The following is a 27,494-nucleotide window of genomic DNA, read 5'->3' as shown; positions in this document are numbered from 1 at the left end:
CAAAGTGACCCAAAGCAGCTTTATTTTGGCATGTCTGTATGGGGCCAGAATTCATAAACTGGGCCTCTATCTAGAATCCCAGCTCACTCATTTTAAGCAAGAAAGCATAAACCATAATGTTAGTACATTTTTGGCAAAACAAAAGAGACCATCTCTCTGCTTTTTCCATCACTTGGAAAATAAAATAGCTTGTTCTGAACTTCTTATTTTTGCTAACAAAGGGGCTTGACAGACCACCCTGAAAGGGTAGGCTGGAAGCACCCGTTTTTGCCCCTGAGGGATGCCGCAGTAGCCAAACCGTACGGCATCCCGCCACACAAAAAAGAGGGTTCCCGTGGTGTATGCCATGAGTGCGCCATTGGTGCACTGTCATGCATCGATGACACAAGTGCAGTGCTGCGGCATGCGGATGTGCCACCACGCTTGCACCATCATGGTGGCGCCCATTTGGATGGGAGGCTGCCATGATGGCTGCGCCGCTGCATGCTAGGGCTCGGGAGCATGCGGATACTCCACACTTCCAAGCCCCAATTTTGGCCCCAGGCCACCACAAAATTGCAGACTCTACCAGGCCAAAGCAAATGAGTGAAATATATATTCACTTTTTAGGCTTCCTTTAATGTAAGATCTTCAGAAACAGACACAACATTGTAATCTTCCTGAGTCATATCCTGTAATTTCTAGTCAAAAGATTGATAGAAGCAAATACACAATCTAAGGGCCCGAACAGATAGGCCAAAAATAAAGCTGCTTTGGATCACTTTGGAGGTATGCTATTTAAATGATGCATGCATCCTAAGAGGCCAAAAGCTGCACCATGGCTTTAGCACGGCTTCCGGCCTCTTAGGACTCATGCATCATTTAAATAGTATACCTCCAAAGTGACCTGAAGTAGTGTAAAGTCGAAGGCTTTCAAGGCCGGCATCCATAGTTTTTTGTGGGTTTTTCGGGCTATGTGGCCATGTTCCAGAAAAGTTTCTGGCTGTATTCCTGAACCATCTGAACAACATCCACTCCAGGCAGCAGTTTTGCAGTCAGAGGGATCCTCTCATTAAATAAATATTTACTTCTGTTATCTGTTTCAACATAGTCTTTTGCCCATGACATCCTGCAAACCAACCTTCTGTGTTCTCCAGCCCTCCCTCTCAGCCAGCTCATTCCAGCTTGAGGAATGCTTAGATTGCCTTAAAAGGAGATGTGGCTCAGACTTTTCATTTCCTTCTGCTAGAAAAGGAGCCCAGTAAGCTGTGCAGGAAAGAGACCAGCCTGGACTTTCATAAAAGGGAATGTTGCTAAATGACAACTTATTTCAGAAGTACAACAGCTGTGACTATGAACATATAAAGAATCAACCCAACTGCTGCAGGTAGCAAAGACAGGACCCTTGGTGGCCAGGTCAGCAAAGAAGGGAAGAGATCATTTCAGCAGGTGCAGTTTCTGTCATGAAAACCTGCACCTCCAATATATCCTGTTTGGGACTCAGTAGGGGTTTCTTGTTGAATAATAATGTCCATCATTTCCCACAGTGCCTTGCAGAAGTATTCACACACACACCTTTGACACTGCTGCATTTTGTTATGTTACAAATTAGAATGGAAATGGATTTAACTGTCATTGTTACCACCTGATATACACCTGATAGAAACAAAATACAGTTGCCCCATTGGCATGTACATATTCAAGCCCCATTAGCTTGAATAGGGGGTGCGTTCCTGTGAGTGGTTGCAGGCTAGGGACATAGATTTCAAGTCCGTGGAAATGGAGGGGTGACTGTACTCAGCATTGTGAAGATATAAAATAATTGTATTACTGTGGCACAGATGTTATGTAAACAAAAACAAATTGGTTGTATATGTAGTCATCCTATTTGCTGTAATATGCCTAAACAAGCTCTGATGCAACCCACTGACTTCAGAAGTCACATAAATAGTTGAACCACGTCTACCTGGGTGCAACTGCAGTGCCACATGATTTCTAGATTTGTAGCATGTCCACCAAAACTCTGTTACCAGGAAATGAGGACATTAATCAGAGAAGCATCCACCTGCAACTCTTGTGGGATGTTTCTCTTCTTGCCTACAGAAGTGGAGAACTTCACATGCACCAAGTGCAAGTTGGTAGCACTCTTGGAGGAGAAAGTGCAGCAGCTGGAGTCCAGAGTAGCTACGCTTCAACATATTAGGGAACAAGAGGATTTCCTGGACACAATAGAACTAAACATCTTGGATGAGTACCACGCAGAGGAAGATGCTAGGGTGGAAGAGATCACTTGCCAAACAGAGGAGGCAGACAGCTGGAGGAATGTCACAAAGAGAAGTAAGTCAAGAAGGAATTGTTCGGGGAGCTTGCAGCTAGAGAATCGATTCGAAGCGCTTTCTCTTATCAAGGAGGATGAAGAAGAGCAGCATGGACAGACTTCAGGGAGAGAGCAGGGGAGCCTGAGAGTCCCACCCGAGGGAACAGTCGCTGCTAAGCCTCGGAGGAGGCGTGTGGTCGTAGTGGGGGACTCCTTGCTGAGGGGTACAGAAGCAGTGATTTGTAGGCCTGACAAGATGTCTCGAGAGGTGTGTTGTCTTCCAGGTGCAAAGATCCGTGATGTGACAGAGAGGCTGACAAGACTGGTCAAGCCTACTGACAAATACCCCTTCCTTTTGGTCCACATGGGAACTAATGATACTGCAAGACACAGCATTCAGAACATCAAAAGGGATTACGAGGTGCTTGGTAGGAAGCTGAAAGGAATGGATGTACAGGTTGTCATCTCGTCTCTTCTGCCAGTTGAAGGGCATGGTCCTGGAAGGGAGAGGAAAATAGCAGATGTGAACAACTGGCTTCGCAGATGGTGCCGCCGAGAAGGATTTGGATTCTTCAATCATGGGCTGCGGTTCCATGAGGAGGGACTTCTTGCAACAGACAGGTTGCATCTCACGCCAGTTGGAAGAAATGTTTTTGCCAACAGTCTCAAGAACTTGATCAGGAGAGCTTTAAACTGAGTTCCGAGGGGAAGGGAGACAATATTAAGGAAGGCGAAAGGGATGGCGAAAATAGTCAAACTGACATAGAGGAAACAAGGCAAACAGTGCAAGGACCCAACAGTGGGAGGCAAAAAAACTTGCACAGGCAGCAAGTAAAAGGGAACCATGGTCTGCGATGTCTCTACACTAATGCACAGAGCATGGGAAATAAACAAGATGAACTCGAACTCCTACTACAACAAAGCAAATATGATATAATAGGCATCACTGAAACCTGGTGGGATGAGTCTCATGATTGGAATGTGGAAATAGAGGGGTATAACCTTATTAAGAGAAATAGGCCAAATAAGAAAGGAGGAGGAATAGCACTATATGTCAGAGATATTTACACCAGTGAAGAGATCCTGGACATCAATCATGGAAGCCAGGTGGAGAGCATCTGGATAAGAATCAAAGGGGAGGGAAACAACAAGGATGTTACGGTGGGAGTCTACTACAGACTCCCAAGTCAGACTGAGGAATTGGATGATATCTTTCTAGAACAGATGACCACACAGTCAGAAAAGAGAGATGTAGTAGTGATGGGCGACTTCAACTATCCTGATATTTGCTGGAAGTCAAACTCAGCAAAATCCTCAAGGCCTAGCAAATTCCTCACTTGCCTGGAAGACAATTTCATGGTCCAAAAGGTGGAAGAGGCAACAAGGGGGTCAACTATTTTAGATCTGATCCTAACCAACAAGGATGACTTGGTTAATGGGGTGCAAGTGGTGGGATCCTTAGGTGGAAGTGACCATGTTCTCCTGGAGTTTGTAATACAGTGGAAAGGAGAAGCCAGGCATAGTCAGACACGTATCCTAGACTTTAGGAGAGCGGATTTCAGTAAACTTAGAGGAATATTGAGGGCGATTCCATGGTCAAAAATACTAAAAGATAAAGGAGTTCAGGACGGATGGGAGTTTCTCAAAAGAGAGATACTGAAGGCACAATTTCAAACAGTTCCAGTGAGAAAGAAAAACGGGAGGTGTCTCAAGAAACCAGGATGGATGACTAAGGAACTTTCAACCGAGTTAAGTTTGAAACGGAACATGTATAAGAAATGGAAAAAGGGGGAAATCACAAAAAAGGAATTCAAAGAAATAGCAGACATGTGTAGGGGTAAAGTCAGAAAAGCTAAAGCACAGAATGAACTCAGGCTTGATAGAGAGGTTAAGAACAATAAAAAGGGCTTTTTTGGATATGTCCGCAGCAAAAGGAAGAAGAAGGAAACGGCAGGGCCACTGCGTGGAGAAGATGGCAGAATGCTAACAGAAGACAGAGAAAAGGCAGAATTACTCAACACCTTCTTTGCCTCAGTCTTCTCAGAAAAGGCAAAGGGTGCTCAACCTGAGGATAATGGAGCAGAGGACAGAATAGGGGAATTTCAGCACAGAATAAGTAAAGAGATAGTAGAGGAACACCTTATTAATCTAAATGAATTTAAGTCTCCGGGACCAGATGAACTCCATCCAAGGGTATTAAAAGAACTGGCAAATGTAATATCGGAGCCATTGGCAATAATCTTTGAAAACTCCTGCAAAACAGGAGAGATCCCAGCAGACTGGCGGAGGGCAAACGTTGTCCCCATCTTCAAAAAGGGGAAAAAAGAGGATCCCAACAATTATTGTCCAGTTAGTCTGACATCAATACTAGGAAAGATTCTGGAGCAGATCATGAAACAGAGAGTCTGTGAACATCTAGAAGGCAATGCCATAATCACAAAAAGTCAACATGGGTTTCAGAGAAACAAGTCATGCCAGACAAACCTAATCTCTTTCTTTGATAAAATTACCAGCTTGGTAGATGAAGGGAATGCTGTGGATATAGTATATCTTGATTTCAGTAAGGCCTTTGACAAGGTTTCCCATGACATACTTGCAAACAAGCTTGTAAAATGTGGGCTAGACAAAGGAACTGTTACATGGATCTGTAATTGGTTGACCGGCTGAACCCAAAGGGTGCTCAACAATGGCTCCTTTTCATCCTGGAGAGAAGTGACCAGTGGGGTCCCACAGGGCTCTGTCCTGGGCCCAGTGCTATTCAACATCTTTATCAATGATCTGGATGACAGAATTGGGAGCATATTTATCAAATTTGCAGATGACACCAAATTAGGGGGAATAGCTAATACCCCAGAGGACAGGATCAAGATTCAAAATGACCTGAATAGACTAGAAAGCTGGGCCAAAGCTAACAAAATGAAATTCAACACGGAGAAATGTAAGGTATTGCACTTAGGGCGGAAAAATAAAATGCACAGATATAGGATGGGTGACACCTGGCTGAATGAAACTACGTGTCCAAGTAGACCACAAGTTGAACATGAGTGAACAGTGTGATGCGGCAGCTAAAAAGGCCAATGCTATTTTAGGCTACATCAATAGAAGTATAGTGTCTAGATCAAGAGAAGTAATAGTCCAACTGTATTCTGCTCTGGTCAGGCCCCACCTCGAATATTGTGTCCAGTTCTGGGCGCCACAATTCAGAAAAGACATTGAGAAACTGGAGCGTGTCCAAAGGAGGGCGACAAAAATGGTGAAGGGTCTGGAAACCATGCCCTATGAGGAAGGACTTAGGGAGCTGGGGATGTTTAGCCTGGAGAAAAGAAGGTTAAGAGGTGATATGATAGCCCTGTTTAAATATTTGAAAGGATGTCATATTGAAGAGGGAGCAAGCTTGTTTTCTGCTGCTCCAGAGAACAGGACCCGGAACAATGGATGCAAGCTACAGGAAAAGAGATTCCACCTGAACATTAGGAGGAACTTCCTGACAGTAAGGGCTGTTCGACAGTGGAATGCACTTCCTCGGAAGGTGATAGAGTCTCCTTCCTTGGAGGTCTTTAAACAAAGGCTATCTGTCGGGGATGCTTTGATTGAGAGTTCCTGCATGGCAGGGGATTGGACTGGATGGCCCTTGTGGTCTCTTCCAACTCTACGATTCTATGATTCTATGAAGAAGTCAACGATAGCTCTAAAGTAGCTGGAGAGCTCTGCAGCTGAAATGGGAAAAACTATCCATGGAACAACTATCACCTGAATATTTCACAAGCTAGGATTAATGGAAGAATATGAGAGGAAAGGTATTGCTGAAACAAACCTATCAAATGCCATCTGGGTTTTGCAAAAAGCCATGTGGGAAACACAACAAATGTGTGGACAAAGATCTGATGAGACCAAAACCTTTTGGTCTTTCTGTAAAACTCCATGTAGTGCAAACAGCCTTCATTGCCCTGAGGGTTCCATATCCACAGTGAAACATGATGGTGGCAGCATCATGTTGTGGGGATGCTTTTCCAATGCAGGAAGAGGGTTGAGGGAAAGATGGATGGAGCCAGACTATAAGGGACCTGAGGCTGGAGCAGAGGTTCACCTTCTGGATTGCCATCTGTCAGGGGTGCCTTGATTGTGAACTCCTGCATGGCAAAGGGTTGTACATGATGACTCTTAAGGTCTCCTCCAACTCATTAAGTCTATGATTCTGATTCCATCAGAATAATGACCCTAAATACACAAGAAAAGCAACATTGAGTCATCTAAAAACAAAGAACTGGATTGTCTTGCCATGGCTCAGTCAAAGCTCAGTCTGATTGAGAATCTGTGGCAATAAAATGTGGAAAAGGGAAAGGGGCGTGGGTGGATACTTCTTCAAAGCATTCAGTTCTGCATGTTTACTTGCTTGCTTGTGTATGTGCTTGGAGAAAGTGCCTGTGCTGTGATAGACTGTGACAGAGCTTCTGACACAAAAATCAAGAAAGTCTGCTTCATGTATTCACCATCACTAACCATGGAGAGATGATAAACCAAAGAATGTGCATGTCTGTGATGGGCAAGCACAAAACAGCACACTACAAGTTGAGGCAAAGTTCAGAAGCTTACTTATCCCAGCTTAAACTGGAACAGCTCATCATACAGTTGACCCAGGGCCAACTACTTTCTCTGTCTATTCAACAAATAATTAGGGAAATCACAAAAAGGCAGTACTGTAGAACTTACTTTGAATTTAAAGCAAACACTGCCACCTGCCTACCAGGCAGTTTCCATCACTGTCAGTTCACTGTGTAATATTTTGGGATGTTTAAATTTAGTTCAAACTCTTGACCTGTCACTGAAGAGGCTTGACCACATACTAAATCCAGCATGATGTCAACAAAAATTTTGTTTATATCTAGAAAGATAGACACAATTTAATATTATTATTAAATATGATGATAAAAATAATATGTGGAGGTCAAACACCACTATTTTAGTGGGAAGCCCCATATCTGCAAGATGGAAGCCTGGTGGATGCTACACTAGCATAATAATAGTGGTTGTGTTTTCCAGAAATTGCATAAACGTGGTCCCAAGTGCAGTTAAGCAAACAATAATCATAGCACTCTCTCTCACTCACTCACCTTTGAGTGGATGAATGGGGAGCTAATCAACCATACCCTTGTACAATGGGTAAGCATAGGGCCTTGGCAACTGTTGAACAATTGGCTATTCTGCTGTGGAATCCAGTGTAAACATGGTGGCTTGTATTCATACTATGTTAACAGTGAAGGATCTTATCCTTAGATATCTTGTCTAGCCCCTTGAACCTGGGCAGGATATCTAATCAAATAGCTTTACAGTATTTGTATCTGGCTAACCTCATTTCCTGATCTTCATGGTGTTTTGATTTTATTTGCAGCTATTTTATTAGTAGGTAAAACTCAATCTTTGGGATACAGTGGCTTAGTGGTTAAGATGACAGTTCTGATGATCATAAGGTCAGAAGTATGGCAGTTCAAGGCCCAAGTGCTGCGTGACGGAGTGAGCACCCATTACTAGTCCCAGTTTCTGCCAACCTAGCAATTTGAAAGCATGTAAAAGTGCAAGTAGATAAATAGGTACCACTTCAGTGGAAAGGTAAAAGCATTCTGTGCAGTCATGCTGACCAAATAACTACTGGAGTTGTCTTCGGACAACGTTGGCTCCTCAGCTTAGTAACAGAGATGAGCACCACTCTCTACAGTCGGTTATGTAGACATTCATGTCAAAGGGAAACCTTTACCTTCAGAAGTCAAAGTCCTCATTAGTACTGAATCAGATTTCCTTCATAGGGAAAAGAGGTCAAATTAATCATAAAGCTCCATGTCAGTGGATGTTAAGAATTTTTTATCATGGAACGTGTTGAGAATCATATGAACATTATGGACTATCTATCCAGAAAAATGTACTTAAACCAATTTTGAAACCAACAGGGAGGAAACTGAAGGAAAAAACATAATTTGACTTCTGTTTCATGGTCTCCCTATACCACACATTAAGAATCTTTGTTCTATATGCTTGCAAGTTACTAATCAGAATAATTTTTTAAAAAAATAGGCACATTAAGCTGTTCCATACATTTGGGCCATAATTCTCTCTTCTGAGTGACAACTGCTTTCTAGGATCTCATACAATGGTCTCATACCACTCACATGTCACTTTCAAAAGGAACATAATTACCTCCTTGTTACACCCCAAAATAACGCATTACAGGTGATTTGGTTATTTGTAACACCTTACTGGAAAGCACAGATTGACCGTTACTAGCCAAAATAGTAACTGATAATTCTATGAGTGGCTGACAAAAGTTGTAGTCCAATACATCCACAGCACACCAGTTTGGGGAAGACTGGGTTAATAAATGATCATGATTTGGATCCAGACTTAGTAATGCTTAGAAGAGACCCATTAAAATTAATGATGCAACTTAGTCATGACTGAGAGCCTCGACAGACTGGCATCAAAGGCCAGCATCAGGGCAGAGTGGGGGCATTGGGATCCACACAATGTATGCCTCGACTCTGCCCCCATGCCAGCATGATGCCACATGCCCCACCACATGGTGGGTGGCATCATGGCGCTCCTCTGACACTGCGTCCAGATGATGCAGTGCCAAAGGAGCACCAAAAAGCACAGCACCAGAAGCTATGGCACCCTTTCCACAGTGCAAAATGGAGTTGCTTTTTTCTCTACGCAGTCAGGAGAGTGTTTCTTTTTCTCTTGAACCAAGCAGAAAGAATCCTGGATGATTGATTGCTGTTAAACAAACAGAGTCCTTCCCCCACCCGGGCTGTCTGCCGCTGTCTGGGGAGTCAAGGGTGAAACCAAACGCTGAAGCAAAAAGCTTCAATCAGAGTTCCTCTTGCTGTGTGCACACAAACACACACTGAAGGAGCCTCCAAGTTTTACCCTCAACATATCCACGGGTCATGGCAAAATCCGTAATTTTGGCCCCAAAACTTGCCCTCGACTTATACATGCTGAAAGCATGCAACAACTATAGGTTATGGGTAGGGTTGCCATATCCCGCTGGGGGGGGACTTTCCCAGTTTGGGGCGGGTCCGCACGGTCCCGCCCCCGGTTTGCCCCGCCCCCTGGGAGTCCCCCCCCTCGACGATGCCAGGGCAGGAAGGAGCCTCGCCTCAGCGAGGCTCGTTCCCTGCTTGGCCTCGTCCGCTGGCGACGGAGGCGGCCCGACAGGGGAAAAGGGCTTCACCTCAGCGAGGCCCTTTCCCCCTGCCTTGCCGCCTCCTCCACCGGCCAGGGAGGCGGCCTGATGCGGGAAAAGGGTCTCACCTCAGCGAGGCCCCTTTTCCCTGCCTTGCCGCCTCCTCCGCCGGCCAGGGAGGTGGCCAGGCTTGGGAAAGAGCCTTTCCTCTTCTTTCTCCTCCTCCTATTCTTCTGCCTCCTCTCCTCCTCCTCTTCTTCCTCCTCCTCTTCTTCTTACTCTCCTCCTCCTCCTCCCCTTCTTCTTCATCTTCTTCTTCTTACTCTCCTCCTCCTCCTCCCCTTCTTCTTCATCTTGTTCCTCCTCCTCCTCTTCTTCTCCACCTCTTCTTCTCCACTTCATCCTTCCCCTCTTCCTCCCCTTTTTCTTCCTCTATACTTCTCTTCTTCCTCCTCCTCCTTTTCCCCTCTTCCTCCTCTTCTGGTTTTTGGCCAGAAAGGTAAGCACATTTCTGCCATCTGTCTAGGAATAATGCCTAATGTCCTCCATTTTGATCATGCCTAAGAAACATGCATTTATATGAATTTTTTTTTAGAAATATCAAATTTTTTTGCGTGTCCTCCATTTTAAAAAAAATGTGTCCTACATTTGAACATTTTGTCCTACATTTGTCCCGGTTTGGAGGTCCTGACTTATGGCAACCCTAGTTATGGGTCACCCAATCAAGGTCCCATTCAGGCTGACATGGATGGATTTTTCACCTATTTTAGTGCAGCTGTAAAGAAAACATGCAGAATTTATTAATAACAGTATAGACTAGCAAATGATGTGTATATGTTCTGAATTACTGAGAACAAATATAATGGTGTTCTCTTAAATATGACATGCATACATATTCTCTAATACATCCAGATCTTTCCTTAGTTTATTAACTATTCTGCAGATCAACAAGTCCTCTACCAGATGACTGCTGCTGAGCAGTATCCATGACCAATCTGTATCTCTTTTGGTTCTAGTAAAGGCCACAGAAGAAATACAGAAATTCTACATAAACAATGAGGAAATTGAAATAGTAAAAGATTTCCATAACTAGGATCAAACACTGATGAGAATGGAGACTGCAGTCAGGAAATCAGAAGAAGACTAGGAATGAAAAGAAACTTGACAAGATCCTAAAATGTAAATATGTACAAATGAACAGTAAAGTAAGACTTGTTCAAGCCATTGTATTCTCCATCATCATGTATAGATGCAAACGCTGGACAATGAAAAAAGTGGATAGGAAGAGTATCAACGCATTTGAGATGTACTGAAAAAGAGTGCTGGGGATATTGTGAACAGCCAAAAACACAAACAAATGCGCCTTTGAACAGATCAAGTCTGAATTCTCCTTGGAAGCCAAAATGATCAAATTGAGACTGCTGTACTTTGGCCACATCACGAGAAGGTATGACTCATTAGAAAAGATAATAGTGCTAGGAAAGGTTGAGGGAAGTAGAAAGAGAGGAAGGCCTTCCACCATATGGATAGATTCAATCAGAGTGGTCATGGGACAAATTTGCAGGAACTATGCAAAACAGTGGGGGGTAGGCGGTCTTGGAGATGTCTCATCCAGAGGGTCACCATGAGTCTGGGTCAACTCAAGAGCAGCTAACAACAACAACAAACTAATTATTTCAGGCAGAGAAAGGAGGCAGGCAGGAGGCAGGCAAGCAAGCAGTGAATTACAAAACCACTATGATATATTGGGGCCCCTAGTTTTGGAATGCTGTTAATGGTTCTAGTGAAGCATTAATGGTTCTGCAGCCTTATATCTGGCAAATCAGGATGACACAGTGATTCACTTAAGCCAAAATCCTTTTGAGTTCCAGCTAGCTGCTGAAACTACTTTCTCTCAAATTGAAGAACTTTGTCTACTTTAAAATTACTGTATGTAAATATTTCCAGTTACATAGTTATTCATTATAATAATAATAATAATTTGTTTTATTTATATACCGCTATTCCAAAGATCATAGCGGTGAACAGCAAGTAAACTAATTAGCAAGTAAGCTAATTTGCCCCCAACAGTCTGGGTACTCATTTTAGCGACCTCGGAAGGATGCAAGCCTGAGTCGAGCTTGGGCCCTTTTGCTGGTCTTGAACTCGCAACCTTGTGGTTTCGAGTGAATGGCTGCAGTACAGGCATTTACCCACTGCACCACCAGGGCTCCATTATTCATTATGTTAGTATCAGTTTCATGTTCATCTTTCTGAAAACTGGTAGCCACAGAACAGGGAAACACAGAACAAGGATAACTAGGGATGCCATATCCCGGCGGCCCCCGGGACAAACCCGCTTTTGGGGGGCCCTGCCTACCCCAGCCCGGTTCCCCCCCAATTGGGGCCTTTGTCCCGGGCCCAGCCTCCGGAACGGGTGCGCTCATGCGGCCATTACCACGGCCGCTAACGCGGCTGGCCGGCCACCCACCTCCTCCTCCATGGCTGCACGGCGCCGCCCTCCACCTCCACCGCTCCTCCTCCACCTCCCCCCAGCGCAGCTGCTGCGCAGCTCGCAGCACTTGCCTGGGCCATGGCCGGCAGCAGCGCACGCTCGCCCCTTTTGCGCGCTCGTGCGCAGGGCTTAAGGGGCTGTGCTCGCCTCCTAAGCCTTCTGGCCAATGGCAGACGAGCAGGGGCTGGCCTAGATTCCAGCCCCAGTCTGCCATTGGCCAGTGTCAGGAGCCTTGGAGGAGGAGGCGGAGGCAAAGGAGGAGGAAGAGGAGGCAAAGGAGGCGGAGGCGGCGGCAAAGGAGTAAGAGGAGGAGGAGGAGGAGGCAAAGGAGGAGGATAGGCCTCTGGGCCAGGGGCAGGGAAAAGTTTTTCTTTTATTTTTAAATATATACAACCCAGCCTTGGTTTTTTATTTTATTTTATTTTTGTTATTAAATAACAAAGTGTCCTCCATTTTGACCATGTCTAAGAAACATGCATTTATATTAACGTTTTTTTAAAAATCATTATTTTTTGGCGTGTCCTCCATTTAAAAAAATGTGTCCTACATTTGTCCCTGTTTGGAGCTCCTGACTTATGGCAACCCTAAGGGTAACTGAATCTATCAAGATGCACAGTGAGCAGTGGTTAAACTTACAGCAAACTGTTAATTGGAAAGAGTATTTGCAACAGATGGGCCACCCAGGCATATGTTTTTGCCATATGGACCAGAGAAGGGATTTTCCTGGGAAGGTTGGTAGAATGTGAAAGAAGACCAGAAAATAATTTCCCCAAGTGCTTATGGCAGCAATTCTTTTAAATACCTTGTCAGCTACAACCCAGCAGTCACCTCATTCTTTATATGACTTGAGTCTGGGCAAAATAGAAGAGATATGTGGCAATCATTTTGAAAGAGCAACATTTGGGGCTTATCTGCAAAACAGATTATCTCATTCCATTTGCATGTTTTGTTTGAATCTCCCAATATCTCCTACTTTTTGTGACAAAAAACCTTCAAAAAGGGGATTACAATACAAATAAAATTTGTGTCAATTGTGCCTATTCCTTGAAACTACAGATTTGGCCTCGGTGGTACATGCCTTGGTTACATCCCATTTTGAACTACCATAACACACTGTACTTGGGGCTGCCTTTAAAGTTCAGAAACCATAACTGGTCCAAAGAGCTGCAGCCAGATTGTAGATCTTAGGGCGCAGGCTAGCTCACATAGCCTGGACCTGAGCCATATAGGGTTTTATAGGTCATAACCAGCATTTTGAATTGTGTCCAGAAACCAACTGGCAGCCAGTGGAACTGTTTCAACAGGGGTATTGTGTGGGCTCTGTAACCTGCCCCTGTTAACAAGCTTGTAAAACAGAATGTTTTTAAAGGACCAGCTTGGGGGTGTTGTATCGTTTTAAGTGTTTTAAACAATTTTATCTTTTTTTAATTTTTAATTTTTATTCTTTGAATAAGCAATCTATTTTAATATTGTAACAATTTAATTCTGTTTTAATGTATCACTTTTCTATGTTTTTAATTGCATTATTCTTTTAATGTTGTGAGTCGCTGTGTGTTCCAATTCGGATTAATATACATAACTCAGGAGGGACAACTAGCTGTGGATGGGAGGAAATTCTCTCTCTCTCTCTCTCTCTCTCTCTCTCTCTCTCTCACACACACACACACACACACACACACAGAGTGTCAGTTAGACAGGCACAGACACTGCACTAATGAAAAATAAAGGTAAAACACAACTTCTGGTCACTTCCAGTTTTGTTTTTTGTCCAATTTTGGTTTGTCGTTGTTATTCCTCTTAATGGAGCTGTTGGGACTTTGGTGGTGGATTTGGGGGAGTGTGAAAAAGAGATTGGGGCTGCATCCAGTCCTTGGGCTGAACTTTCCTCATGCCTGGTACAATTTATACACAATGAATAGTCAGTTGAAAAGCCAAGGTAACAACTCATAATTAAAAACAAAGCAATCAATTATATAAAATGTTTTCCAAAACAGTGTCTTCACAGAAAGCTTACAAACAAGAACAGAGCTTAGCAAATACATGGAGTCAACACTGAGAAGGCCATCTCTGGTTCCTATCAACTGGAGCTATGAGATCTAGTTAATTTGTAATTGAAATCAGTCTAGTAATCTACACTGTAGCTTTTACATTACATTCTGTCAAACATATGCAGGCTCCTCATCATGAGTTGTTGTGTACACACAAGCAAAATCTTGCTAGTCTCAGGATCCTCAGGAAGGGCTTTCACTCAGACTGTGGCCACCACAGGTCCAGCTGGTGAGGACATGGGAGACAGCCTTCTCAGTGGCAGCTCCCAGCCAGAGGAATTTGCTGGCATCGAAGGCCAGGCTGAACCTCTCTCTGGTGGGATACAGACCACCCAAAAAGGGTTTGCTGCGCGAGGGAGCTGGACAAACCGCGCAGCTCACTCGCGCAGCAAAAAGAACCAGCAAAAAGCGGGCTCTTTCTGCAGCGCGGTTGTGACACCGCAAGGTGCCAATGGCACACTTGCGGCATCACAAGGGTGCCGAGACGTGCGGACGCTAAGCATCCATCACTTCAAAATGGCGGCACCCGTATGTCTGAAAGCGCCACCCCTTGCACGTCACGACGATGCCAGCAAATTCCTCTGGCTGATTAACTTCAAATCTTAGGATTCCAAAGGGAGTCAAAGAAGAATGATAGTACTATAATCAAGTAGTGTGAATGGGTCCTGGGTCAACTGAAAAAGCTGGTCTTGTCTTGTTGGGGCCTGAAATTTGTGTCTTGTTCCTTCTCAAATGTTGAGATGCTACAAGTCAAATGATTACTTTTGATAGCAGTGATGAGGTCAAGAATTTCAGTCATGAAAATTGGAGTGTGGTCTGTTAACCCTGCTCTTCTAAAACTGTAGTTATAATCTGAATTGAATGTAGCTGACATTACTTCTTTTTAAAATATGAGGAATATTATTCTAGCTTGGCCCTAAATGTAAACAATAGCATTACAAGGTCAGCTCTCATCCATGTGGTCCAGGATGGGGAAAAGGATGCAGTGGTAGAAGTTTTTTGCATCATGTGATGGTTCATTATACCAGGCAATGGAGCTGAACCAAGACACATTTCCCTTCCTCCCTTGAAATCTAAAGTAGGGAAACTTGTTCTTCTCCATTCAGTCTAATGTTGTTGTTGTGGGCTTTCAAGTAATTTCTGACTTATGGCGTCCCCAAGGGTCAAACCTATCAAGTGTAGCCCTTGCCTTCCTCTGAGGTTGAGAGAGTATATACCACCATTAAATTACATGCATTTAAACATTAATTGTTTGATGTGGGCCTTGAGTGCACTAAAGACCTAGGGGCTAAACAAACTGCCCCTTTGGAGTGTCCTGCTGCCACCCCTTTCACCGCTGGATCGGGGCCACGGCAACTAATGCCACGGCCCTGATGTGGCCTTTCCCCAATGCTAAAAGGAATGGCAAAATGCTGCTCCTTTTTTGTGCCAGGGAAAAGGCGCCTTTGCTGCCACAACAGTACTTTTCGGCGCTCATTTTGGTGCTATGGTGGGGTACAGACCACCAAAAAGAGGCGCCTCCTTGGTGCCTCTCTCTGCTGCACAGGAGCGCTGCAACAAACAAATTGCACGGCACTGCTACACAGCAAAGAAGGAGCTCCCAAAAGCGGGTCCTTTTTGCAGTGCCGCAAAGCGCCAAAGACGGTGTGGTTACGTCACAGCTGCACAGTGCTGTTTGGAGGCAGCGCAGGTGCGAGGTAATCATTATGTGCGCCATATGTATGGCGCTGCGCAACTGCATCGCATGCATGACGTGCTAGGGTTGCGGGGCATGTGCACGCACCACCCCAAGGCAACCCTAGCACGTCATGGACGCACCGCAAAGGGCCCATCTGGACAGGGCCCAAGTCATTTGGATGCAGCGCCAAAGGAGCACCATGACGCTGCCACTATGCGGTCGGTAGGAGAGTGTGACAGTGGCTTCAGGGGATGCCACGCCCCCATTCTGCCCTAAGGCCAGCGTTTAACGCCGGTCTGTACAGCCTCTTAAAGCGCAACTAAAACCATCTTCAACTTGGCAGTGACAGGACTAGTTAAACTAGCAACATAAACACAGAAGGGAAAAACTCATGAGATTATTATTGATTAAGAGTTGAAGAGGGTGGCACATTACATAGCACTACAGAAAAACAGAGAGCCAGTGTGGTGCAGTGGTTCAAGTGTTGGACTCAATGGGAGACTAGGGTTTGAAAGCCATGGAAACCTATTGGGTGATGTTGGGCAAGTCACACTGTCTCAGCCTCAGAGAAAGGCAAACCCATTCTCAACAAATCATGCCCCCCCCTACAAAAGCCCAGTAGTAGGGTCTCCATAAGTCAGAAATGATTGTAAGACACACAAAAACAACAACATTCCAGTCTACAATAAAGTTAGGTCATTGGGTTTAACCCAGTTTACCCCATTAATGTTAATGAGATTCAGGATGGGTGGTCCAAAACACCCTGCAGAAATAATCTAGGTTGAGACCACTTTAACTGCCCTGGCTCAATGCTAGGGAATCCTGGGAATTGTAGTTTATTGTGGCACCAGAGGTCCCTGACAGAGGAGGCTAAATGTCTCACAAACCTACAGTTCCCAGGAATCCCTTGCATTGAGCCAGAGCAGTTCAAGTGGCCTCAAACTGGATTATTTCTGTAGTGCACTTTGGACGCTTGGAAGCAAGCTGAAAATGAAGACTAAATCATTTATCTCAAGGAAAGGAGAAACCCCAGGGTTTCACAACTGCATCTCTTAAAGAAGTGCTCAACCTCCTTTAAATGTAAATTACAACAAAAGAGACAACTATGATGCAACAAGGCTAAGTCACAGACGTGACCTGGGGTGAAAAAGGAAAGGGAAATGCCCTCAAAGCATATTTATTGGCAGTGCTGTAGTAGAACCCAAGCACACAGGACTGAAGTACTGGGCAGTTGTTAATTAGCAGAAAGAATGAAGTCATTTCTCATTCCATCACCACCCTCCTTTCAGGTTTGGCAATTCCCTTCTAAAGTTAGCTGCACAATCCTCACAGTTGAAGGTGGGGAAGAAGATAGATTTTTTCCAGTAATGATTCATCACTGTGAGCTATTCTTTTGGTAAGGTAAAGTAAAATTTTGGGTGGGTGTGGCTTGGCTCTGAACTAATAATTCAGACCCATAAATTTAACAAATTACCCGTTCTTGGTAGGGATGAAAGGTGACAGAATTGGTTTGCTGACTATGAGATACAGGGCCCTTTAGCATTATGTGTTTTGTGCCTCAAGTCTGGAAACCTATGTCCTATCAGGAGTGACTTAGGGAGCTGGAGAAAAGAAGGTTAAGAGGTGATATGATAGCCCTGTTAAAATATTTGAATTGGTGTCATATTGAGAAGGGAGCAAGCTTGTTTTCTCTGCTCCAGAGAATAGGACCTGGAGCAAAGGACTGAAACTACAGGAAAAGCGATTCCACCTAAACATTAGAAGTAAGGGTGCCATTTTGGCAGTTGCACCATGATGATGCACCTGCGGCACAGTGCCCAAATGATGCAGCACCAAAGGGACGTCATCATGGTGTGCCTATGATGCCCCTTTTCACAGCTTCTTTTTGCTCCCTTCAGGGACTGGCTCAGTGCCACTGCATGTGATTGTCATGGCAAAAAGGTGCAGCTGCATGCCATCCATCTCTATAGCCCCTAATTTTCTAAGAGTAAGAGCTGTTCAACAATGGAACACACTTCCTTGGAGTGTGGTGGAGTCTCCTTCTTTGGAAGTTTTTAAACAGAAGCTGGATGGTCATCTGTCGGGAGCGTTTTCATTGTGTATTCCTGTATGGCAGGGGGTTGGTGTAGATGGCACTTGGGGTCTCTTCCAACTCTATGATTCTAAGTCCTTCTGTCTTATGGCAATCTTAAGACAAACCTATCACAGGGTTTTCTTGGTATGTTTCTTCAGAGGAGGTTTGCCACTGCCATCCTCTGAGGTGATGGCTCACCCTTTAGCTGCCATGAAAAAATGTAGTTTTTAGCTTAGGGTAGAGTATTTAGGGTATTTAGAAGTCTTTGCCATATACTTATAGTGCCTTCCTACTCAGTAGGTGCTCCTTTCAGCCAGTGCCTCACCTCAGTTTTGCCAGTGTGCTTGCCTGTCAAACACTGCTCATGCCCAGGTGTGGGACAGCTCTGTTGGGAGCCTTCAGGACTGAGCTGATGCACCCAACCAAGAGGACTCCATCTTTGGATGCCTAGCCCTGGCAGATTCCTGTTGTGGCTGAGAACAGCCCTTGATGTTACTGACACTTTTGGGCCATATGTGGAAGTGGAGTGAGCAAGGCTAATGTGGACTGCTAGGATCTTCCAGTTTCAGAGGTAGCTGCCTGAAAGCCATATTTCAGACTTGAACCCAGATCCCACACTTGTTGTTGTGTGTCTTCAAGTCATTTCTGACTTATGGCAACCCTGTTATGGAGCTTTCTTGGCAAGTTTCTTCAGATGTCATTGCCAATCTCTGAGGCTGAGAAAGTGTAACTTGCCAAAGGTCACCCAGTGGGTTTCCATGGTTGAGCCAGGATTTGAACCCTGGTCTCCAGAGTCATAGTCCAGGGCTCAAATCACTACACCACACTGGTACTTATGCTAGGTACACACAAGTGTAATAAGCCAGCATGGATGACGACCCTATGTGAATTAAACACCAGAAGAGCAAATCAAGATATCTCATGTAAAAGCATGTAAATTATCATCAATTATTTCACTTTAACTGCCATGGCAACATTCTTTGATTCTTGGGATTTGAAGTTAAGGAAGGGATATTTAGAATTCTCAGCCAGAGAGCCCTAGTGTTTCACCAAGCTACAAATGCCAGGAATCCATAAGTTGTTGCCATGGCAGTTAAAGTGAAATCATATTACTATCACTGTACTGTGAAAAGGCCATAGTGTTTTTCTCTAGTATGAGAAAAAGACCCTCCTAGAATATCCAATTTGAAGATATGTCGTGTATCTTTTCACATACTCTGGTCTTTTCAACCAAGTTCAAACATGGTAGCCATTGCACTGTTTTTTAAAAAATTATCCTTGGACACTCTCATGACAAGCCCTGGCACTTCAAAATTTTTCAGTACTCATTAGGACATAGCTTGAGCAGCTCTAAGGAAGTAAAATGGAAGGTAATTAGGATCTTGTATCACACCTCTTTAGAGTGGTGAAGGAGGAGGAGAAGAGGTAGTAGTAGTTGTACTAGTAGGCGTATGAATAATCTGTATTGACAATGTGTGCCTGGTACATTCTAATATTCTGATAATATTCCGCATAAGAGCATTGAAACATACTGTTTCCCATTTTTACTGTGGTCCTCTTCACATTTCACTAATTAGTGGCATGTCACTAATATTCTTATGCTGTAGAGAAACTGATTCCAAAAGAATAAAAGGAGTAGCTCAGTGGCCAAATTAAACTAAGTTTTCATGGATTTATGATTGGGTCTGGATCACCATTCCATACCGCCCAAGCAAAATTGTCCACAGGCAAAGAATTAAATCACTTAATGGACAAGGAAATTGCTTTAAGCAAATTCAGCATTTTTTATCATTTTTTATTTTTACAGTGATTATGTCAAGATTGCAGAGCTTATAGTCAGTTGCAGTCAGAAAGGTTCCAAGCTTGGTCTTCTACGGAAGGAATCGAGACACCAGTGTAATCATTAGACCATTGAGTAATAGCATACTTTACTATAAACGGATATTCTTTAGTACTAAGAACCAGTCAAAAACTTAAGTATGCAGCTATTCAATCAGACAAAGCAAAATGAACCAGAGAAAACAAGTAATGCCACACCAAATTCTGTTGACTACTAGTATTTTTCCACAACACGCTTAAATCCTAACCAATCTCTCATTTCTCAGGACAGTTAGGAGAACTTCCAACACAAGGTTTGGCAATTCACGCAAAAGCACTTCTCTACATTAAAGAAATAATTCTTAAATACAGTCTGCTTTTCTGGGTAGTATTAACAACCAGGAACTCATTATCTCATAGTTCCTGTGCTGAAATGTTAGTTCTGATGATGGCTGATAAAATCAAGTAGAAAAATCAAGTAAAAATAGGAAACAAGATTTGCAGACCTACACAGAATATAGTTTATGCTGGTATCCTTCCTTTGCTACCATGAATTTAATCCCCTCCCCATACACATACAAATGAAGAAAGGACAAAGAAACGTGCACAAATTCTCCTCCCCACTCCCACACTACAATTTAAAAATACAATTCAGCTCCATTAAAATCTAAAGGAATTTCATGGGACACTTCATTGGAAGATGGGCACCACCCATACTGCAAACAAGCCTTGCAGTCAGAGAATTTATTCACATTCTTACATCAAATGCCATCTCTGCCAGCTGGGCCACTTTTTTTTTCTTGCAGAGAAGCCAAGTGCTTAACAAGTACCCAGCTTTGTTCAATGCTTTGAAAGTTTGGCTCCAACTAGGTCTAAAGGTTCTAAGGAAGAATTTAAATTCAGGATGCAAATGCCATTGAATAAATCTGACAGCTGGTAATTATCACTGTAGAAATAATAACCTTAGGGCTCTTATCAACACACAGAAGAAGAGCATCATCTGTTATGCAAACCAGAGACTTAGTCTAAGCAACTATCCTAGAGCAAAACTCTTAATGCCAACAAGATTTTATCAGATTGTTTCCATCTATATGGAAAATCAGAGCAGCCAGTGTGCCATGCCAGTTGTTTAGTTATGTGACTATATTGCGGTAACCTTAAGTGGACTACTGTACTATATTCAGTTATGGCTATTGTGCTTCCAAATAGCCTTAAGTTACAGGAGGATATATTTTGGCTGATGTATTAGAATTACATTAAATTAATGAAAATAATTTAATTTATATTAATAAACATTATATTCTTGCCTCAAGAAGAAGAGCTCTCCCTCCATCCCAACTGTCATCATCAGACCTGGGAGGGAGTGAAAAAGACAGGCCCCATTTCCACCAGGCCTAACTGTGAATTACTGTAACTCACATCGCTCTCTTTTATTTTATTGTATTTTATTGTATTTTATTGTATTCTCTATATTTTTATTGTTGTAACCTGCCTGGATTCCTTGTGATTGGGCGGGCTATAAATAAATCATTAATATTATATTATTATTATTATTATTATTATTATTATTATTATTAGAAGGGCCTTGTAAGACTAGTTTGACAATGGAATTAATTACCTGGAGTGGGAGTTGTCTTTTGTTGGAAAGAGTGACAGTACTATGGACAGTAAAAACTGGTTTTTGTTATTATTATTTAAAAAAATGAGTTCTCAGAATCTCCCAGCCAGCATGACTAGTGACTAAGCTGATTGGGGGATTCTGGGAGTTATAGTAAAACAGTAATTTTTGCAAGCCCTGGCTGGATTTTTTTAAGGTGAGTCTAGACAGCCACCTGTTGTGGATTGCTGACTTTCCACCACTGAAAAGAAGATGGGTTTAGAAAACCCTCTACAGCTGTGCAGTTCTTGTGTGTATCAAAGTTTATGAACAGGAAGGAAGCAAGGCCCACAAAGTATATCAGCCAAAATGAAACACACCCATATCCTTTTGGCTGTTCCTTATCACAGTGACGTTCTTGAATTAACCAGAGGTGTGCAGTGCAAAGCAAATATATTGGCTACAGTTGCACTCACACCTTTAAGATTTGTGGCAAAATCAGATTTCTGGGTGAAGAATCCCACATTATAACTTGGAAAAGTTACTTTTTGGACTGCACAGGGCTGTCCTCCTGACTTCATATTGACCTGAAATATTTGCCAATGCCCCGTTTCCAATGACACAAATTAGCAGAATCACACTTAAAATCCAAGCATGCAGGCCCACTGCACTCAACGGTTATTGCTGACTTCCATGCCTAAGAGCCCAACTTGGAAACTTTACTTTTGGGGACGACTCAGGTCCAGAGGATTCTGGGAATTCTGGTCCCCCTCTGTAATTTTTTCAAGTTCCAGAGTGCAAAGCTTTAAAAAGTTGGAGCATGTACAGAGTTTGGAACAGTCACGCAGAAAAGTGAGCTGCCTCCTCCATTAAAATAACCAATAAATAGATAACCTATCCAGATGCAGCCGTGTTGGCCATGTTTTGCTTTGTTGCTGTTGCTGTGTGCCATCAAATCATTCCTGACTTAGGATGACCCTAAGGCAACCTTATCAGGGGTTTTCTTGGCATGTTTCTTCAGAAGGGGGCTGCCAGGGCCCACGATGATCTTGAAGATCCTAAAGTCCCTCTCATGGAATTTGCCTGGCAAGTTTCTTCAGAGGGGGTTTGCCATTGCCATCCTCTGAGGCTGAGAGTGTGACTGAATGTGCTCCACTCTCTGGAGCTGAGAGAGTGTGACTCACACAGTGGGTTTGACGGCTGAGCAGGGACTTGTACCTTCTTCTCCAGAGTTACATCAGGTAGAGCCTGAAGAAGAAGATGAAGCCAGTGGAGCCTCGAAAGCTTGCAAGCTGTATTTTGTGCCTTTGGCTTTGGCCCCATGAAGGTATCCCTTGCTGGGTTTTATAGAGAGAGATGGGAGCGGCAATATGAGGGAGAGGGAGCAAAGTGGGTGCCTCTCAAGCGGCAGGAGGGCGTTGGCCCCCTCCATTAACAGCACTTGAGGCGGGAAAGGCGAGGTCCTTACCTGGCTAATGCTGCTGCTTTGGTCCCCTCTGGAGTCAGGCTCTTCTTCCCGCGCCTTGCTCTCTGCTCCCCACTGCAGCTGGCCTGGCCCAAGGCTGGAACGGGGGCTTGTTTTGTGCTCTGCTGCTCAGGGGAAGGAAGGCGTGTCGCCCAGCAGCAGCAAAGAGCCTGGCCCCGCCGCCAGGGAGGGCTGGCCTCCTCCCTTCCCTCACAAGAAACAATAACGCAGAAGGGCTGATGTCATGGTTCCTCCTGAGAAAAACAGCCAGCAGCAGCCAGGCTGGCAAAACAGGGGCCCTTGCCTAGGATGGAGCTTCTTTACAACTCTTACAGAAGCTGCTCTGGGCGACTAGAGAGCCAAGAGCAAGGAAAGGGATGATGGGTCTCCCTTAACCTTCTCCTTTTCCAGGGCATGCCCTCCATTTCAGCCCTTCTGTCCAGGAGGAATTCCAAAATGGCCTCCATTTTGAGCAGGAAGACTAAGAAGCAGGGGTTCACATTTATGTGAGGGTTTTCTAGGGTCATGGTCCACATTTTTCTGGAATGCCCTACGTTTTGCCGTGCCTTCTCCTCCTTTGCGGTTATGAGACCTGGTCACCCTGCCTCACTGCAAAGGAGGACAAGGCACCACAGAATGTTAGACATTCAGGAAACATGTTGTTGTGTGGCTTCAAATCATTTCTGATTTATGGCAACCATAAGGGGTATTGGCCAGTTTCTTCAGAGGGGGGTTGCCACTGCCATTCTCTGAGGCTGAGAGAGCGTGACTCACTCAAGATCATCCAGTGCATTTCACGGCTGAGTTGGGAATCAAGCCCTGGTCTCCAAAGTCAATAGTACAACACTCAAATCACTACACCATATGGGCTCAGGATCTTCTTTAGAATCCCAGGATCATAGAATCAAAGAGTTAGAAGAGACCACAAGGGCCATCCAGTTCAATCCCCTGCCATGCAGGAACTCTCAATCAAAGCATCCCCGACAGATAGCCTCTGTTTAAAAACCTCCAAAGAAGGAGATTCCACCACCCTCCAAGGGAGTGTGTTCCACTGTCAAAGAGCACTTACTGTTACAAAGTTCCAAATATTTTGGTGGAATCCCTTTTCCATTGAATCCATTACTCCAGGACATATTCCCTGGAGCAACAGAAAACAAGCTTGCTCCATCCTCAATGACACCCCTTCAAATATTTAAACAGAGCTATCATATCACCTCATAACCTTCTCTTCTCCAGGCTAAACATCCCCAGTTCCCTAAGTTGTTCCTCATAGGGCATAGTTTCCTGATCCTTCACCATTTTAGTCTCCCTCCTTTGGACATGCTTCAGTTTCTCAACATCCTTTATGAATTGTGGTGCCCAGAATGGACACAGTATTCCAGGTGGGGCTTGACCAAAGCAGAATGGAATGACACTATTACTTCCTTTGATCTGGACACTATTTCTATTGATGCAGCCTAGAATCGCATTGGCCTTATTAGCTGGCACATCACACCCAACAAAAGCTGCTCTGGGGGACTAGAGAGCCAAGAGCAGAGAAGGCAATGATGGGCCTTAGAGTCTCTCTTAACATGTTGTTAACTGCCTTCCAGTTGACCACGACTCAGGAGTATCACTGGGAGTTGGTGCAGACTGCACCAGGAGATACCCTAAGGGTGAATGAAACCATTGCTAGCCAGAAAACCTTAGCACTCTTCTCCAGCACCACAGCTCAAATTTCTTTTTGTTGGCTTTCTTCACTGTCCAGTTCTCACATCCATACATGGTGATAGGGAGTACAGAAGCTTGGATGATTCTGACTTTAGTGCTCAATTGTGTATCTTTGCACTTTAGGATCTTGCCTAGTGCTTTCATGGTTGGCCTTCCCAATTCCAGTGGGAATTTCTTATTTCTTGACTGCAGTCTCTGTTCTGATCAATGTTTTAACATACCCACCATCATTTTACAGATGAGAATTGGGACATGTCTATTCCAACAGTACCAGTGTGTAGTTAGGGAAAGTTATTATTGAGGATTGGCACACCAGCTAGGAAAGGCTGCAGCAGTTTGCTTTTGCTTGAACCTACAGGGAAGGGCAGGATTCTGCCCCAACTCTCCCCCCCACGTCACGGTAATTGAGTGTGTGTGTGTGCATGTGCCTTCAATTCAATTTATGGCAATCCAATGAATTTCACAGTATTTTATTAGGTAAGGAATACTCAAGTGTGTTTTTGCCAGTTCCTCCTGTTGAAATATAGCCTACAGCACCTGGTATTCAGAGCTGATAGTCTCCCATCTAAGTACTAGCAATGGAAGTATCTCTCTGGCTTTACTTCGCGAAAGAAGATTCAGGAAGGACTCATCCCACGCTTTCTAGAAGCGCGTTGATGACTAAAAAGGCCGATCCGAGATAAACAAGTCCAGTTGCAGAAAGCACAGCAGAATTTCTCCTTGGGTGATGTTTCCAAGTTGTGGTTCTTTCTGCATTGTGGTTTCTCTTCAAGACTCGTTCGGCATGAGTTTTCGAAAAAGGCTGCAGCATCGTAGATAGTGCGTCTCCATGCCTCCCGATGCAGTGGAAGTAAGCTGAAGACAAAGGGGAAAAGTGAGTGGAAGAGTTAGAAACTGGGACATTTTAAAAGCAGATGAGCAATTAGAATGACAAAGGATTAATTTGGACTGAGGCCAAATTAGGGGGCAGAGTTGAGCCATTCCACTCCCCAGGGTGTCCTGATGCCGTGCGCTGCTCCAAATGGCACGTGGTGTCATGGCACATCTCTGGTATTGCATCCAGATGACACTGCGAAGAAGGAGCACCATATAGCTGTGTCGCTATGGCTATGGTGGCCTTTCGAGACCACAAAAAGGAGCCGCTTTTTGCATCTCCTTTTTGCGCCCTTGAAAGGCTGGGTTGGGGCCGTGGTGTAAGGTTCCTTGGCCCCAATCCGGCTGAAGAAGGAGCGGTTGGAGCCGCCCCTTCAGGGCTGTTTGTACAGCTCCTGCCTCTCCAAAATGGGATAGTTGGATGGTATACTTTAATGAAGCTGTCTGATGTTTTTAAATGGGAAGAAGTCCAGACACCTCATATATGTCTTTCGGACCTAACTCTCATAGCTGAAGGAACTTCCCCAAAGTCTTGGGTCCCCCCCCCCCATAACAGACACAGAATAATGGGGCCAGTGGTCCTCTGCAGAGATGACTTTGGTTCAGGAGCCCCAGGTTCCTCTCAGGGCAGCAGAAAGGCCTTAAATTGCAGCAGGGTTAGCCTAAAACATTGTAATGGCAATGAAGCAATATATATTATCCTCCAAAGAGTGGGGACGTATCACTATAGTGTCCATAATGCCAAATTACCTTCTATTAAATTCTGTTGTCTTTATTTGCAGTCAAATCCTCAGATTAAAATATACATTTGATAGAAAAGAATACACTACACAATAAAATATCTAAATATGAAAATAGCTTAACATAAGTTATGCATTGCATATAGTTAACATTGTTCTGCCACTGATGATCTTGTAAGAATTGTCAAATTTTAAACTTAGCTACCTGCTCTGTAAACATCTTGTTGGAATCTTTGAGCAAAATAGTTAAAATAGACTAAGGGGGGTGGCCTGGGAAAAGCTAAATCACTTGGACTATGTCTTTTCTAGTCCCTTGACAGCAATCACAATGTAAGAATAAATTTATCATGGATTCAACATCACTATCGCTATAGGGGAAGCACAAGTTGTTCAACAGGATTTTATTGTATCTCATCATCATCATCTAACTGTACCTTTGGACATAGCAGCCCTTGAAATCTGTAAGAAAAAAACATAACCCTTGGATCTAAGTCTATTGTTCCTATCAATTTGAGTAGCCCCATTGAATCAATGGTAATGTGGTAAATCAACACATGCAGCTTACTGCATACTCCAGTTTGAACTAACAGTAGGATTTCCAGACAATGGTGCCTTCCAGGAACCATTTGCAAATTCAATTTCTTTCAGAACATTCTTTGTCAGAGTACTGGTACCACAACAAACTATAATTCCCAGAATTCCATAGCATTGAGCCATGGCAGTTACTGTGTTGTCAAACAGGATTATTTCTGCAGTGTGGATGCAGCCAGAGTCAAGGAAAGAAAGGCTAGTTTTGGACTCCATCTATATACTTGCATTTTTAGGCAAGACTTGTAGTATTGTCATTAATTACATTATATTTTGTGCAAGCCCCTGACTAAAGTGACACTTTTGGTGGTAACAAAATATGGTCAGTTTCTGAAATAAACATCTGTAAAATACAGATCTTCTTGTTCTCTCTGTGTGCCTGGCAATGTGTATATTTCTCATATGAAGGATGGGCTGCCTGGGAAATTGGCCAAAAGGTTCAACATCTAAAGCTGCAATTCTATATACTTGGGAATAAGCCACACTGCACTCAGTGGGATTTACTTCTAAATAAACATATACAGTATAAGATTGCTAAGAAGTGTATTATTCTGCCACTTATGAACTGGTGATGTTTATTTATCTCTCAGATTTTCTTCATGTTTTATAAACAGAGGCAAGATTATATGTTTTAATTAGCAATGCAACTGATGAGTTACCTCTTTGTTCATTGTTATGAATTTTAATGTGGTTTATCATATTTACCACTGGTGTTTATTTTGTTATCAGACTTGAGTAAAACAAAAGAGAAGCAAAACAAGAATATAAAATTAGGAAATACATCTCAAATCTCAAGTGCTATTTAGCTGATGAAAATGTCATGAAACCCTTTTTTCTTCTTCTTTCTTTTTGGCTGAGATTAATTTTGCTAAGATTTGAAGACAGGAGAATCCACTGTAGGACAGTTGCTGTTGTCTTTCTAACTTTGGGCAAGTC

The 27,494-nt window shown here is 43.6% G+C and overlaps 1 protein-coding gene across 1 annotated transcript in view; it reads right to left on the bottom strand.

The window, feature by feature from the left end:
* Window positions 1–22,820, bottom strand: part of CSRP1 (cysteine and glycine rich protein 1) — a 37,869-nt gene extending 15,049 nt beyond the window's left edge. Inside the window, exon 1 of the mRNA XM_042465392.1 lies at window positions 22,651–22,820. The gene's annotated coding sequence lies outside the window, so the exon portion shown is untranslated. The remainder of the gene's footprint in view (window positions 1–22,650) is intronic.
* Between the last annotated feature and the right edge of the window lie 4,674 nt (window positions 22,821–27,494).

The sequence above is a fragment of the Sceloporus undulatus genome, chromosome 4 (assembly GCF_019175285.1).
Source record: "Sceloporus undulatus isolate JIND9_A2432 ecotype Alabama chromosome 4, SceUnd_v1.1, whole genome shotgun sequence".
In the NCBI taxonomy this organism is placed as follows: Eukaryota; Metazoa; Chordata; class Lepidosauria; order Squamata; family Phrynosomatidae; genus Sceloporus; species Sceloporus undulatus.
This window is presented reverse-complemented; position numbering and strand designations above follow the sequence as displayed.